Source organism: Canis lupus, chromosome 24, assembly GCF_011100685.1.
Source record: "Canis lupus familiaris isolate Mischka breed German Shepherd chromosome 24, alternate assembly UU_Cfam_GSD_1.0, whole genome shotgun sequence".
Lineage (NCBI taxonomy): Eukaryota > Metazoa > Chordata > Mammalia > Carnivora > Canidae > Canis > Canis lupus.
The window spans coordinates 19479170-19494126 of NC_049245.1; the positions used below are offsets into that span (position 1 = coordinate 19479170).

General features: G+C 45.4%; 1 long non-coding RNA gene across 1 annotated transcript in view; it reads left to right on the forward strand.

The window, feature by feature from the left end:
- The window catches only part of LOC102156297, an 85287-nt gene extending 70405 nt beyond the window's left edge, over positions 1–14882 (forward strand). Inside the window, exons 7-9 of the long non-coding RNA XR_005377675.1 lie at positions 4222–4412; positions 14103–14299; positions 14703–14882. This is a non-coding gene — a long non-coding RNA (uncharacterized LOC102156297). The remainder of the gene's footprint in view (positions 1–4221; positions 4413–14102; positions 14300–14702) is intronic.
- The last annotated feature ends 75 nt before the right edge of the window (positions 14883–14957 follow it).

Below are 14957 nucleotides of genomic sequence, written 5' to 3' on the forward strand. Positions count from 1 at the left end.
GAAAAAATAAAGGATTAAATATGACACTGAAGTTTCTGGATCAGGAACTGAGTATAAAGTAATGTCATCCACTACCAAGGTGAATTTAAATGGAGGAGCAGATCTCAGGAAAATGAGTTTTGTTTGGAACATACAGAGTTTGGGATGCTTGTGGATCAATTGAGTGGAGATGTCAGAAGGCAATTTTTTAAAAAGATCTTATTTATTTATTTTAGAGAGAGAGGACATGAGTGAAGGGAGGAGCAGAGAGAGAGAGAGAAGGAGAGAGAGAGAGAGAATTCCCAGGCTGACTCCCAACTGAGCACGGAGCCTGATGCAGGGCTCTATCCCAGGACTCTGAGATCATGACCTAAGCTGAAATCAAGAGTCACATGCTTACCCGACTGAGCCACCCAGGTGTCCCATCAGAAGGCAATTTATCACATGGATTTGAAGTTAGGAGAAAGGTCCTGAGCTGAAGGAGAGATTTGGAAGTCCTCATTTGAAGTTGGCATCTGGGGATCCCTGGGTGGCGCAGTGGTTTAGCGCCTGCCTTTGGCCCAGGGCGCGATCCTGGAGACCCGGGATCGAATCCCACGTCAGGCTCCCGGTGCATGGAGTCTGCTTCTCCCTCTGCCTGTGTCTCTGCCTCTCTCTCTCTCTCTGTGACTATCATAAATAAATAAAAATTAAAAAAAAAAAATTAAAAAAAATTGAAGTTGGCATCTGTTGTTCTTGACACTTAACATCTATTGGCCTTTAGTATCCCATCTGCAACTCTTGGCCACATGAAAGGGACTAACCCACTCTTAACTCTAGAAGTGGGAGTTGAGTGGACTCAACTAATTATCATATCCCATTCCTCCTGGCCACAGGAGGGGATTGGCTTAGGGCTAGTTAGATCTGTAACCAAATTTGACCAATGAGAATAAGGTCCAATATTTCTGTCCCATTGTCTCAGGGAGACACACTTTGTTTCTAGTTGAAATTACTCTGATAGGAAGTAAGATCTGAAGATACTGCTGCCATCTTTCTTCCCTGAAGGAAGAATCATCTGCAAATACATGAGCAAAAGAGGGAGCAGAGCTGAGGGATGCTGGGAATGAGTGGGTCCAGGGGATACTATTTGAGCCTCTGGTCAATCTGTGCTCAATCTCTGGACTTATCAATCATGTGAGCCATATTTCTTAAATTATGTGTGATTGGGCTTTCTATTCTTTTTGAGTAAAGAGTTCTGACTGATATATAAGCATCTAGTGAGTGTGGAAGCATGGTGGTGAATGAGAGTGTGGAATAAGAGTGGGTCAAGTGTTAGTGAAGAGGGAGACCCATTTAAGGGATAGGTAGAGGAAAAGGAGACCATGAGAAAGCATGAGAGGAGCACTCAGAGAGACAAAGGAAGGGCTCTTTGTCTTAGAAGCCCCAGAAAAAGAGTGAGTCAAGAAATAGAGAGGAATTAGCAATGTAAAATACTTACGGGGGATCAGTCAAGATAAGGACTGAGAAGGGCCCTTTGGATCTTCCAACAAGGAGACTGTTGACAAAATAGTTGTAGTTAACCAAAGTAGAAGGATTCTCTGAAATAATCATTACTTTATACCCTCTTCTGCAAATGAGGAAATTGAGGCAATGAGATACTTATTTTTTTTTTTAGTAACGGATATAAAATTACAAGTAAAGAACAGAACTCTAAGGGTCCTTGAAGGTCACTTGATCTAATTACTTATCCAATACTTGAATCTCTTATACAACATCTCTGAAGGCTCTGCTTAAATGCAGCTACTGAGAAAGAACTCATTACTTCCCAGATCCTATGAGAACTCCCCAGTTTCTGACTTCTTAACTATGTTCTCTTTACCCCACAGAGCAGACACATGCCAAGAGATTGTATACATCCTGAGTTGAGCTGTGGGAAAGCTTGTTGGATTTGAGGTACTCAGAAGATTAAGTCAGATTTTGAATGTTAAGAGGGATTTTTGGCTGAGATGGAACCCTCTTTTCATAACTCCGTCCATTCCTTAAATAAAGCCAAATCCCAGGATGCCTGGGTGGCTCAGCGGTTGAGAGTCTGCCCTCAGCCCAGGGTGTGATCCCGGAGTTCCAGGATCAAGTCCTGCATCGGGCTTCCTGCATGGACCCTCCCTGCTTCTTCTTCTGCCTATGTCTCTACCTCTCTTTCTCTTCTCTCTCTCTCATGAATAAATAAATAAATAGAATCTTAAAAAAAAAAAAAAAGCCAAATCCCTTGGGAGTTTCAGGACCAAGACTTCCCAGGGCCAGCACTAGATTTCCATGGGCATGCTCACAGGCAACATAAACATAGTATACCAAAAGTTGAACTCCTCACCTTCCTCCACTAAAACCTGCTTTTACTCTTGAGATTCTGACTCCCCTTACATCCAAGGGCTCAGGACGGAACCCCGAGATCTCCTTGACTCTTCTCTCTTCCTCCACTCTCCATTTCTTATGAATCACTGGTATCCCTGGAATTTGTTAATTTCTCCTTGATCCATCATCACATCCAAGCAGAGGCCACCGTTACCTCCTGCCTAGACCATGATCAGTCTCCAGCTGGTTTCCTACACTCAGTGTCTTCACCTACAATCTGCTCTCCACACTGAAGCCTTATCAGACCCAGGCTCAGCACCCTTCAGTGACTTTCCACTACCCTGAGGAAAAAGTACAGGCTCCCTGACATGGTCTAGAGTTGGTCCTTAACCCTGAGGCTTCTGCTTACTCTTCAGCCTCACTTTCTCACACTCATGCCTTCTACCTCCTTGAAGAAGCCATGCTATTTTTCTCTTTTATTCCCTTGTGCTACATGCCATTCCCATTCTTAGTACTTCTTTGTGTCCCCTCCTTCTTCTCTTTCATAAATACCAATGAATTCTTTGTTTGGATGTCAACTCCCCAAGAAAGCCTCCCCTAACTACTCCCACCACAGGCAGAACTGCCCTCCCCGCCCCGTTCTCTCAGTAGCCACTGGAACTCCTCTCTTACACAGAACTTATAGTCTTCTCTACTCATTTTGGAATATTTCTTGCCTCTTTGACTTTAAGACCCATGAGAACAGGAAACTCATCTTCCCTCTTTATCACTGTATTCTTACTGCCTGGCACAGTGCTAGCACACAGTGTGTGTTGTGTGTACAATTCTGTGGTTTAATTATTCGTTTAATGCTTATGGTGTTGTTGGCACCATTTGACTGAAAAGAAGCTGAGCTCAAATGAGTTAATGTTGAGACATTCTTACTGCACCTTATAAAATCCAGCTGGAAATCCTCGAAATTCTCCACTGCTGTCTTAGAAGGTGCTAGATGTAACACCGAAGATGGGAATCATTAAAGCCTCTCCAAGAGACCAACCCGCAAAAATTTATCCTCTTCAATACTGGAAATTTCTTTCCTGAAGACCAGTAAGCCCCATGATGACATCAAAGCCAATCAGATCTTCTGATTAGGGACGCCTGGGTGGCTTAGAGGTTGGGCGTCTGCCTTAGGCTCAGGGCATGATCCTGGAGTCCCGGGATCGAGTCCCATGTCGGGCTCCCTGCATGGAGCCTGCTTCTCCCTCTGCCTGTGTCTCTGCCTCTCTCTCTATGTCTCTCATGACTAAATAAATAAAATCCTTTTAAAAAAATCTTCTGATTAGCATGAAACTAATTACTATTAGTCAGTGATTCAAGCCCACATCTAAAGTCTTAAAGGTCCAACCATCTATTCACTCATTTATTCAGCACATATTTATTGAGTCTTTATGTCAGTCTCTCTGCTAGATGCTGAGGGCACAAGAGACACAGGGTCCCTGCACATTAGTTAACATAATTGTTGCCAGTTAGACCATGGGGAAAGAAATGCCTTCTTTATTTATTTATTTGAGAGAGAGAGAGATGGAGCAGAGGGAGAGGGGTAAGTAGACTCTGAGCTGAGGGCAGAGCCTGATGCGGGGCTCCATCTCATGACAATGATATCATGACCTGAGCCGAAATCAAGAGTTGGACACTCAACTGACTGAGCCACCCAGGCACCTCAAGAAATGCCTATTAATTAAATAATACCTTGTGATTGTGTGCTCGCTTCGGCAACACATATACTAAAATACCTTGTGATTGTGATTCGTGCTATGAAGGAAAGCATTGAGTACTCTAGGAGCATATAAAGAGAAAGAGAAGATTGGATACAGGTCTCAAGAATCACAGTTTCCCTGAAGTAGTAACCTAAGGTGTATGTGTTTTTTTTCCTAGGCAATAAAGTGAGCAAAGAGTGTTCCAGGCAGAGGGAGCAGCAGAGCAAAGAGGCTTAGAAAATGGGAAGGGGCATGATGCCTTTTAGCTGCTGAAGGAAGGCAGCTGGCACGGAATTTGAGAGAAGAAATAGGCAAAATGAGGCTGGAGAAGAAATTACATCCAGACCATACAGATCCTTGTACACCAAGGTAGGGATTTACAGTTTTTATTTAAGAATAACGAAGAGTTCTCACAATGAACTAGTCAATGCTCTGAGAAAACAGGAGTAGCTGGTGTCAAGTATTTGCCATGCATTTAATTGTTACAATATCCATGCATGGTAGATGTGGTGATTTTAAAACTTGATTGCAAATTGACACTCTTCATTTAGAGATAGGGCCTATATCCCCTCCCCTTAATCTGGGCTCATTTGTGATGGTTTTGACAAAGAGAATATAAAGCAAGTGATACTGTGTGACTTCCAAGAAGTTGCTAGGTCATTAAAGGTCATGCAACTTCAGCCTGTTAAGTGGAACTCTAGCTCTTTGGGTCCTGAGCCACCACCCTGAGGATGCCATGCTGGAGAGGCCACTAGTCATTGTTCCAGATGAACTCAGCCTTTAATCACCCCAGTATAGGGACTATATGAGTGAAGAAACCTCCAGGCCATTTCAACCCCCATCATTTGGATTCTCCCATTTGAGGCCCCAGACTTCGTGCAGCAGAGACAAACTATAACTCTTATGTCCTGTCTGAATTCCTGACCTAAGAATCTGTGAGCATAATAAAATGATTTTGTTATGCCATAAAGTGTTAATGTAGTTTTTTATGCAGAAATAGACAGCTGAAAGAGTAAGTACTATTATTCCTGTCCTGTTTTACAGACGAGGAAACTGAGTTTCAGAAAGACAAAGCAACTTGATCCGGGTCCCACAGGTAGTCAGTGGCAGAGCCAAGATCTGAACTGAGGTCTGGCTGATTGATTGGAGCTTACTCTCTTCCAATTATTCTAGATGACTCTGACTGAGTCAGTCTCTTTGACAAAATCTCCCAAGTCCCCCATTACTTTCTTCAACCCGGAGAGCCTCCTTGGCCAATCTACATTTCAATGACTAAGATATGGTTAGAGAAGCAGCCTTTATGAAATATTTTATTCACATCCTTTTCAAATAATTGAAAGATATTCACTCTGCAATCAGTTCTTTCCTGATTTTATTTTCTCCTCTGCACTCCCAGGCAGGAGCCAGATACTTCTGCCAAGCCTGACGGATCTGCTCCTCCTCTCCCCACACTGCCCCCAGTGCAAATACCCACTGGCCCCCATTAAATCCCAATCAGGCTTGGAGATAGCTGATTCAGCCCCCTCCCTTGCCTCCCAGGAAGAGTTAGGGATGAGCAAATCACTTATTGGAGTAATTCTGGGAGCTGAGGCAGAGCCATGGCTGGAAGCCACCCGCTAACTAGAAACCCAGGACATCAATCAACCAAACTGATTTTTCCGCTGCTGCAGCCATTTAAACAGTTATCTTTGCTCAGGGCTTTGTCCAAAGTTACTCAACCAGTGGGTTCCTGGGCGATAAGTCACCACAACCTCACTCCACTGTCTCTGTGTCCTGGGGCTGCCTCTTTACTCACTTCTCAAGAGGGGTTGAAGTTCATTTGTTGCACTCTAAAAAGAAAAGAGCCTGCACTTCTTGTGCACACGTTCTGGTTATAGCAGGAAGATGAAAGGGGAGCCCAAGGTCTGTTGGGATATCAATATACTTCTCATTTGACGCCCTGCAGAGGCTGGGGGAAGAGATTTTACATTCATTTTTATACCGCCCCCTGCTGGTCCCATTGCTCAACTGCAATAGATGCATGATTCAACTGGGGGATGGGAGTTGCTGGGAGCGGGGTGCTTATAAACCAGGTTCAGGGGGGAGGAGAGTCTTTAGCCATACCAACCTCCTCTCCACACTTTACATATGGGGAAACTGATGCCGGAAATAAAAATGTGATATACTCAAGGTTGTGATTTAAAGTCATGTTAAGGTTATAACTAGTCTCTCCATGACTAGTACTTTGTCTAGTTTCTAAGGGTGCCCAGGACATAGTAAGTGTCTCTGGTTGCCATCATAGCATGAAATCAGAAGATCCTGGTTTCTAATCCAAGCTCTGCCACTTAATAGCTGTCATGAGAAGACAATTCCCTGAGTCTCAGATTTCTCATCTGTAAGCTAAGGATGAAAAGACAAGGTATAAAACAGGGTTTTGTAAGAGTTCCTTCGTCCATGCGTCTATTTAAAACCGGCTGAGTAGGGCACCTCCGGTGACTCAGCAGTTTAGAGCCCGCCTTCAGCCCAGGGCATGATCCTGGAGACCCGGAATTGAGTCCCACATCGGGCTCCCTGCATGGAGCCTGCTTCTCCCTCTGCCTATGTCTCTGCCTCTCTCTCTCTCTCTCTGTCTCTCATGAATAAATAAATAAAATCTTTAACAACAACAAAACTGCTGAGTATCTACTATGTGCCAGGCACTGTGCTGAGTATTTGGAATATAACAACACATAGGATGGTGCACTACCTATTCTCCTTGAGGGTGGCAGTCTAGTGAGACATGTGCCATCACATGGGCAGAAATTCAACAATTGTTGAAAAAGGAAACATTTTCCGTTTGACTCTCCAACTTTTCAAGTATCTGGAGGCTCAGGGCCTTGCCCCAGCTGTATCAGTCTAGGAATGTTGATGACTTGAAGGGATTAAGTTATTTGAAGGTCAAGACCACGTAAATCTTTATATTCTCCAGTGTGCCTGGCCCCAGGATGTGCTCAGTAAATATTTGTTTGGCTGCGTAGATGCCCCAAGTTCTGGCTCCCTCTGCCTTACCGGCTGCCAGCCGATTGCTGTCCGTGGTGCTGAAAAGCAAATTCCTGCTACTCAGCATGAGGCAGCGCAGGTGCTGAGGCAGAAAATGGAGCCCAGGGGAAGTGAATAGAGAGGGGGAAGAATGAGCCAACTTTTCACTGGCTATTAGTGACATCTTCATTTTGCCATATCTTGGAAACCAAAGCTGGTATTTCTTTTTCCAGCTGTCCTCATTTGGCATTTCTTGCTAGCTGAGAACATTAGGTAGGTAGGTGTTCTTTTTGATAACCACACAAGGTAATAATGTCTAAGATGGATAAGGGGGTGGCTCCTGGGTGCCCATAGTCCCATAAAGCACTGTTTGAAAATGTTATTGAAAATTGGTGGTCTTGGGCGCCTAGGTGGCTCAGCAGTTAAGTGTCTGCCTTTGGCTCAGGTCGTGATCCCTCGGCCCCAGGATCCAGCCCTACACTGGGCTCCCTGCATGGAGCCCGCTTCTCCGTCTGCCTCTGCCTCTGCCTCTCTCTGTGTGTCTCTCATGAATAAATAAATAAAATCTTTAAAAAAGAGAAAATTGGTGGTCCTTTTTCCAGTCTCTTCCTGAGCAAGTAAAAGGCAGCAGTCATAGATGCTCCCCACCCCTAGTTGATTTCACCCATGTCTGCCCCCCAGGAATGTGGGAATCCCTGAGTCAGAAGTGGCCATAGGGAAACCAGAGATAGGCAAGTCTGGAGCTGGTGAGTTTCCAATTGGCCAAGGATTCCTTTTGACCAGTATTTTATGTGATAATATGTTCATTCATTCATTCAGTCTATGAATATTTATCATGTGCGTACCATGACCTGGCATTGCTACAGGAGCTCCAGATAGAGTCGAGTTAAGAAAATCAAGGCCCCTGACTTCCTGGAACTTACATTCCGGTGGGGGAGATAAACAATAAACAACTATAGAAATGAATGTGTTGTATAAATCCAGGCAAGAGGGAAGATAATGAAAAGGAACACTCTTTTAAGTAAGATGATCGTGGGAGGCCTCTTTGAAGAGGTGAAATCTGAGCATAGATGTAAATTAATTGAAACAATAAGACATGTAAATATTCGGGTAGGACAATGTTCCAGGCAGAGGGAACAAAAGAGCAAAAGTGTTGAGTGGGAAAAAGATGTTCAAGGACAGCAAAGAGGTCAATGTGAGTGGAACAGATTTATCAAAGGGAACGTTAGAAAGGGTTGGATAAATACACAGAACCCAGATCCCATGTTTTGAGGAGGAAAATCAAGATGCTCAGAATAAAAGAAACACAGAATGACAGTTGTAGCCACACCTTCCATGGATAAACCAAAATACTCTGGATGTCACTAGAGATATAAGGATAATTAGAGCTCCTGCCGAGATAGATCTCACCATGTCTAAAGATCTAATAAATGGAGGCCAGCGGGAGTTAACAATTTACTATTTATTCAGTCAACATTTTTTGAGCACCTGCTACGTACCCAAAGACCATTGTCTAAAGCAAGTCTCAGGTTTAGAAATGGAAACAGAGGGAATGAAACACTGGATGAAACCAGAATATCTAAAGGCAAGTAAGAAGCTCCACATAGCAGAGGGCTAGGTAAAGCCACTTCTTTCTGATACTTATCTGTTCTCCAATAGGGCCTCTTGAGGAACAGCAGTGGTCTAGAGTAGGCTAATCTTAGAAACAGGTGCTTTAGAAGCCCCAACCATTGAGTCTGAGTCAAGCAGCATGGGCTACTTCCTGCCAGATTACATAAGGAAAGCAGCTCATATTTCAGGCATCTTTGCTAAGAATTTCACTTAGTCTTCCATGAGGTGGTTGGAGTTTCCTTATCACCCCCATTAGGAGACTCCCAAGTTCCCAAAATAAATCCTGCCAAACAAAAAGAGTCCCTCCTTCACTGATCTTGGGTTGCAAAGGAATTTTATACACCCTGCCTTGTAGCTGCAGGATCCTCAGCAAATTTGAAATGTTGGCAGAGTAACGTCTATTCTTTTGACAAAGGAGAAACTGAAGCTTGGAAAAATTAAATGACTTCTCCAGGGTTACAGAATGCTTAAAGTGATGAAATAGGACTCAGTCCTGAATCTGCCTGACCCCAAAGCCATTTGCAGTCCTAATCTGTTCTTGGATCTCAAGCATGGAGATCATGTTTGGCTTTTTATTTTTTTAATTTTTTTATTTTTTATTTTTTGGCTTTTTAAAAAAACAATCCTCCATTTGGCTTTTTTGAAAAACAATCATCCTCTGGACATTTAGAACCAAATTTATAATGGTAGCACCAGACATCTCTGCCCCTTCTATGGCACAGTCTCATTCTTAATCTCTCTTAATCCTCCCAACAATATTGGAAGGTAATAGTGATGAGAATAATAGTTAACATTCACTGAGCACTGAGTATGTAGTAGGCACTTTCCTAAGCATTTTACATGTACTAGTTTCATATTTGCAACACCTGTGAAGTAAGCACCATTTTATTCCCGTTTCATAGGTAAGAAAATTGAATCCCAGAGAGAGAGAAAAATAACTTGCCAAAAATCACACAGCTAGTCAGGCAGAGCCAGGTGGTGTGGCTCTGGAGCTCTTGCTCTTAATCACTGTACTCCACTGATAAAACAACCATTACTCAGAGAGGTAATCAACTTGCCTAGTTATATACAGTCCAGAAATGATGGTTCAATACAAGCCCAGGATCAAACTCCAGATTATTTCCATTGCCCCACACTGCCTTTCTCAATAGTAAAGCAGAAGAAAGGAGAGAGCTTGTTCTATGACACCTTCATGGAGCACAGAGTGATTTAATGCTGCCAAGGAGTCTCATGGGGATTTTATTTAAATGATGATCTGCATTGTGCAGTTGTCTGATATTCCCTCCCACTTACTTTTCTCAAATGTGGAAACCATGTCACTCTGTTCACCCTTCCCAGTGCATAAATACTTCACTGGGGAAGGGATTTGGGGTGTTCAGAAAGTTTTCTCCTTAAGTGCTGTTATTGCAGGGACCTGTAAGGATGACTCAGAGAGGGAGAAGCTGTAATGGAAAATTAATTATTTTACCAGAGATGGGACCCAGGATGAATACTCAGAATTAAACCAATAAAGGCCTTTTAATGAGGGCAAGGAGGAGTCCTGAGTGGTCATTGACCAGTTAGTTATTCAAAGGGAAGTCAAGAACAGGGCTTCCCATCTTCCATTTCCCAGAACTTTAAATATCTCTAATGTGTCCCAGAGCCGTGAGGTGTGCCTATTGGAGAGTATGTTTCCTTGTGTCTGCTGTGTGTACATTTGAGTGTGGTTGTGTTTCTGTGAGTTTGTGTGTCAGCCTGAAGGCTGGTGAGGGTCTGTGTATGTGATTGTGTTTGTGTGTGTCTGCTCTTGTCCTTGTGTGTGCATCAGTGTGTGTTTGGTGTGAATCTATGGGTGTGGGCTTGAGGATACTTGTGGGTCTCTGGCTCTAAGTCCCTGAGGGCCTCCAGGAGGGGATATTGGGTTAGAAATTGACGTGTTGGTGGGGCAGGGATGGAGGAAGCACTTACAGAGCAGGTGTTTTGATGCTCCTGTGATGTAGGAGAAGAGATGGAAATAGAGGATAAACACTATAAAACCTTGAAAAATTTTTTTCTCCTGAACTGGGGAGGATGAGCTACCATTAATAATAATAGAAGGTTATAAATTAACAATAGTATCGTAGAACTAGTCATATGAGCTCCATTTAGCGAGTACCCACTCTAAGCTTTTTTTTTGTACGTTAGCTGCGTTCTCATCATTACTCTGTGCTACCGTTATGTCCATTTCAAAGAGAAGGCAGCTGGAGCTCAGAGAGGTAAAGTAACTTTCCCAAGGTTGCACAGCTAGGAGGACTGGGGCCAGGAAGAGCATTCAGGTCTGCCTAACTCCAGGGCCTGAACTTTGCCCCCCATCGTCAGACTGTCTTCCTTGGCCGGCATCAACCACTACCCCCAGCTCTAGCCAAGCCCCTGCCCTGGCAGGATGAGCCTCAGAATAGCAAGGAGAGGGGGGCCGAGGCTGGCTGGTAGAACAGATGTGATACAATGGGAATAACTAAGTTCTAGGCCCCGCTGGCCATGCAGTGGCTGTGTGGCCCTTATAGCACTACCTCTTCTCCGGACCTTACTTTCCTCACCACTAAAACAACGATTCGAATTCATCTGGTTCCATAGGTGTTCTCGCTCTATGTGGGTCATAGGGCTGAGGCTCCATAGGGGCCCCCACATTACCTGGGGAGCATTGATGTGGAAAATCGGCTCTGCGTGAGGGCAGAAGAGAAAGCTCAAGACATGTGTCCACCCAGCCTAGGACACTTGCCTTTCCACATACAGTGGCCATGCCGGCTTGGCCCTCAGCACGCCTTCCCACCACCTTCTCCTACTTCTCTCTCGCGTGCCTCCCTGGACCGCAGTGGTGAAAATTGTTTTGCCCAGACTCCCTTGCAGCTCGGGTTCTGGATGCAGATTACATTCTGCCAATTAGCAGAGGTCAGGCAACCAAAATGGAACAGAGGTCATCTTTCTGCTGCTTGGGCTGTCTCCTCCAACAAGAGCAGTCATGGAGGTGTGGGGGGCTACACAGCAGCATTTCAGGGATGAGGGGCCACCCCTGGGAGTGGAGGGGCTGCTGTGATGGCAGCATGGTGGCTTTCTGGATCATAATGTTGTGGTAAGTTCTTGAGCTCCCTGTTTGCAGGGATGGCGTCTATCTGCCTACTTTCTGATAGTGTGACTGGTGTCATACAGTGTTCTCAGATTCATTCCCAGAAGCCCAGTCTAGTCCTCCAGCACATGTCCCCCCAACCCCAACAACATCTTTTTTAAATTCCCCAATTTGCTACATTAAATCTCTGTTAGTGAAAGTTCGGGATAGTTTCTTTCATCCACACTGAACCTTGACTGATCAGCATGGTGTATCCCTACTTAGCCTTCAAAACCCAGCCTAGGCCTTCAGCTCTGGGATGACCACCCTTAAGCTAGGCTGACTTAGGTACCTCTCCCCCATGATTCCATAGTCACCAAGTCGCAGACTTTGCCACATGGTACTGAAATTAACTGTTCACTTTCTATCACCCCTATCAAACTGTGATCCCCAGATGGCAGGGATTGAGTCTTCTCAGCCATGCCACTGGGTGTTTAGCAGAGAACCTGGCCTATGGCAGGCAGTCTGTAAGCATTTTGTGGGATGAATGCAGAAAAGGTACCAACTTGCCAGTTTAGGAGAAACTGTGAGATTTACAGACTGAAAATAAAGCAATTTAATCTCCCCCTTTGGCAAAAAGAAACTTACTTCTCATTAAGAGCTATTATTAGGGGTGATGGACCTCATGGAGCTTGTGGGATGATGAGGAGCATTTCAGATCAAATATCCAGAGTCCCTTGGTAGAGTTGTCCTCCCACTGATGTTCAGACTACTCCTGAGGAATATAAGAACAGGTGGCTTTTGAGAAGCAGCGTGATGAGTGAGGAGCCCCGGCTTTCCAGGCTGACAGACTGGGGTTCATATACCAGCTCCTCTACTTCTTACTGGCTGTGCAGCCTCAGGCAAGTGACTGCACTCCTCTGAGCTCGGTTTCCTCCTCTGAAAGGTAGACCTAATGGTCTCTATGTCATAGGGTGGTTGTGAGCGGTACATAGGGTGGTTTAGGAGAAGAGATGAGTGCCTGGTGGAAACTTGATACATGGTGACTGCGATATGATTTGGGTGATTGGAGATGTAAGGTTTTTCTCTTCTTCATTTGAGCAAAACATTTCCCACCATTGACCTCCTGTTTGACTGGTGACAGAGGTCAAGAGTGGGCTCCAGGTGTGGGAAGTTCTCTCCAATTTCTGTTCATCGACTCCGCTCTTGGCACTGGCCTGTGTATCTCAGCTAGGAGAAAAACAACCACTTCCTTCCTGTTGTTACCCGAGAGCTCTCCTCAACCAGGAAAATAGACACCTTCTTTTGTCTGTCCTACCCCTCCATTTTTAGCCATTTGAAAGTGTACAGTTCAGCGGCCTTAAGCACATTCATTATATTGTGCATCCATCACTGCTGTCTATTTCCAGAACGTTTTCATCACCCTAAACAAAAACCCTGTGCCTTTTAAGCAGTAACGCGCCCCTTGGTGGCTTCTGTTCCCCTTTCTGTCTCGGAGTTTGCCTGCTCCAGATGCCTCACTGAAGCAGTGAGATGGGGACAGTTCAGCCGAGAGCGGGTCCTGCAAGTAAGGAGTATGGGTCTTCTTCCAAGCTGGATGAAAACCACTGGAGTGTTTTAAATAGGGATGTAGCACAATTGGAGGTGCATTTTAATTTTCATTATTTTTTTAAAAGATTATTTATTTATTTAGTCAGGGGGTGGGGGCAGAGACACGGGCAGAGGGAGAAACAGGCTCCATGCAGGGAGCCTGATGTGGGACTCGATCTCGGGACTCCGGGATCATACCCCGGGCTGCAGGCAGCGCAAAACCGCTGCACCACTGGGACTGCTTAATTTTCTTTTCTTTTCTTTTCTTTCTTTCTTTCTTTCTTTCTTTCTTTCTTTCTTTCTTTTTTTTTTAAGATTTTGTCTATTTGAGAGACAGAGAGAGCACACAGAGGGAGAAGCAGACTCCCTGATGAGCAGGGAGCCCTATGTAGGGCTCAATCCCGGGACCTTGAGATCATGACCTGAACTGAAGGCAGATGCTTAATGGACTGAACCACTCAGATGCATCCCTCCGAGGTACATTTTTAAAAGAATCTCTCCGGCTGTGGAGGAGCCAGTAGTAGGTAGGGGTAGGAGTGGAAGCAGAAGCCAGGTGGGGAAGTGGTGGGTGCTGGCCCAAGGCGACAGAGCCATGGCAGTGAAGACCTCTGATGAATCAGAAGGGGGGCAAGAGAAAGGGGAGTGAAGCATGAGTCCTCTGGAGGATGACATCCTCCTCAACTCTCCTTGCCTCTAAGCCCTCCTCTGAACTGTTCCCTCTGCCTGGATGTCCTTTCCTCCCCTTTGCCTGGACAACTCCTACTTGGGATCATTTCTCACTTAGCTTTCCTGTCCTCCAGGAAACCTTCCCCTCCTCAAGTACAGCTTCGGAACTCCTTGGCCCTGTTCCCGTGACAGCCAGGTGCACACATGGTGGCTCCAGCATCAGAGGACACCACAGCCGGGACACAGGAAGCCAGTTGGAGACGGGAACTGAATCCCACGGGAGTGCTCCGTGTGCTCCATGTCAGCTGCTCCCAAGTTCCCAGTGCAACAGGTGAAGCAAGAAAATATGTAGAACTTCAAGATGAGATAGAAGCAGGGCAGGGAGAAGCCAGGAAGCAATAGGACCCCTGCTTGGGGCACAAACCCTGGTCCCCCTGGCCTGGTTTCAGGCGGTGCTCTGCCCTCTTCTCCCTGCATGGCTCCGTGCCAACAACGTACCCTTCCCAGCCTCTCTTCCTGATCTGTAGCGTGGGGGTAGCAAGTGCACCTGATTGCAGGGTCACTGGGAAAATCAGGTATTATCATTAACTGGGAACGATTTGCTACAGGCCTGGCATGGAGGAAGGCCTTAGGAAATGCTGGTTTTACTTATCTTTCTTCTGCCAAGTTCTTCCTTTTCCTTCCGAACAGAATGATTCAGGGGCTGATTGTTGCAAATATTTTCTTCTCTTCAGTGTTTGCTTTTGGCCCACTTGGAGATCTGAATTAGAGCCTTGTCATGCCAGGAAGAGAGCATGACGGAGCTTTGGAATCAGTTCTGACACCTGCATGGAGCTGGTGCTGTCCGCCTATGTTCAGATGACTCAGGAGCCCAGAGAGGCGAGGGACCCATCAGTTACCACACGGCACGTAAGTAGGAGCATTGGGGTTTGAGCCCAAGTGGGCCTGTGATTCCACGGTTTCCCATCCCACGTGCTGCTGCCTGTAGA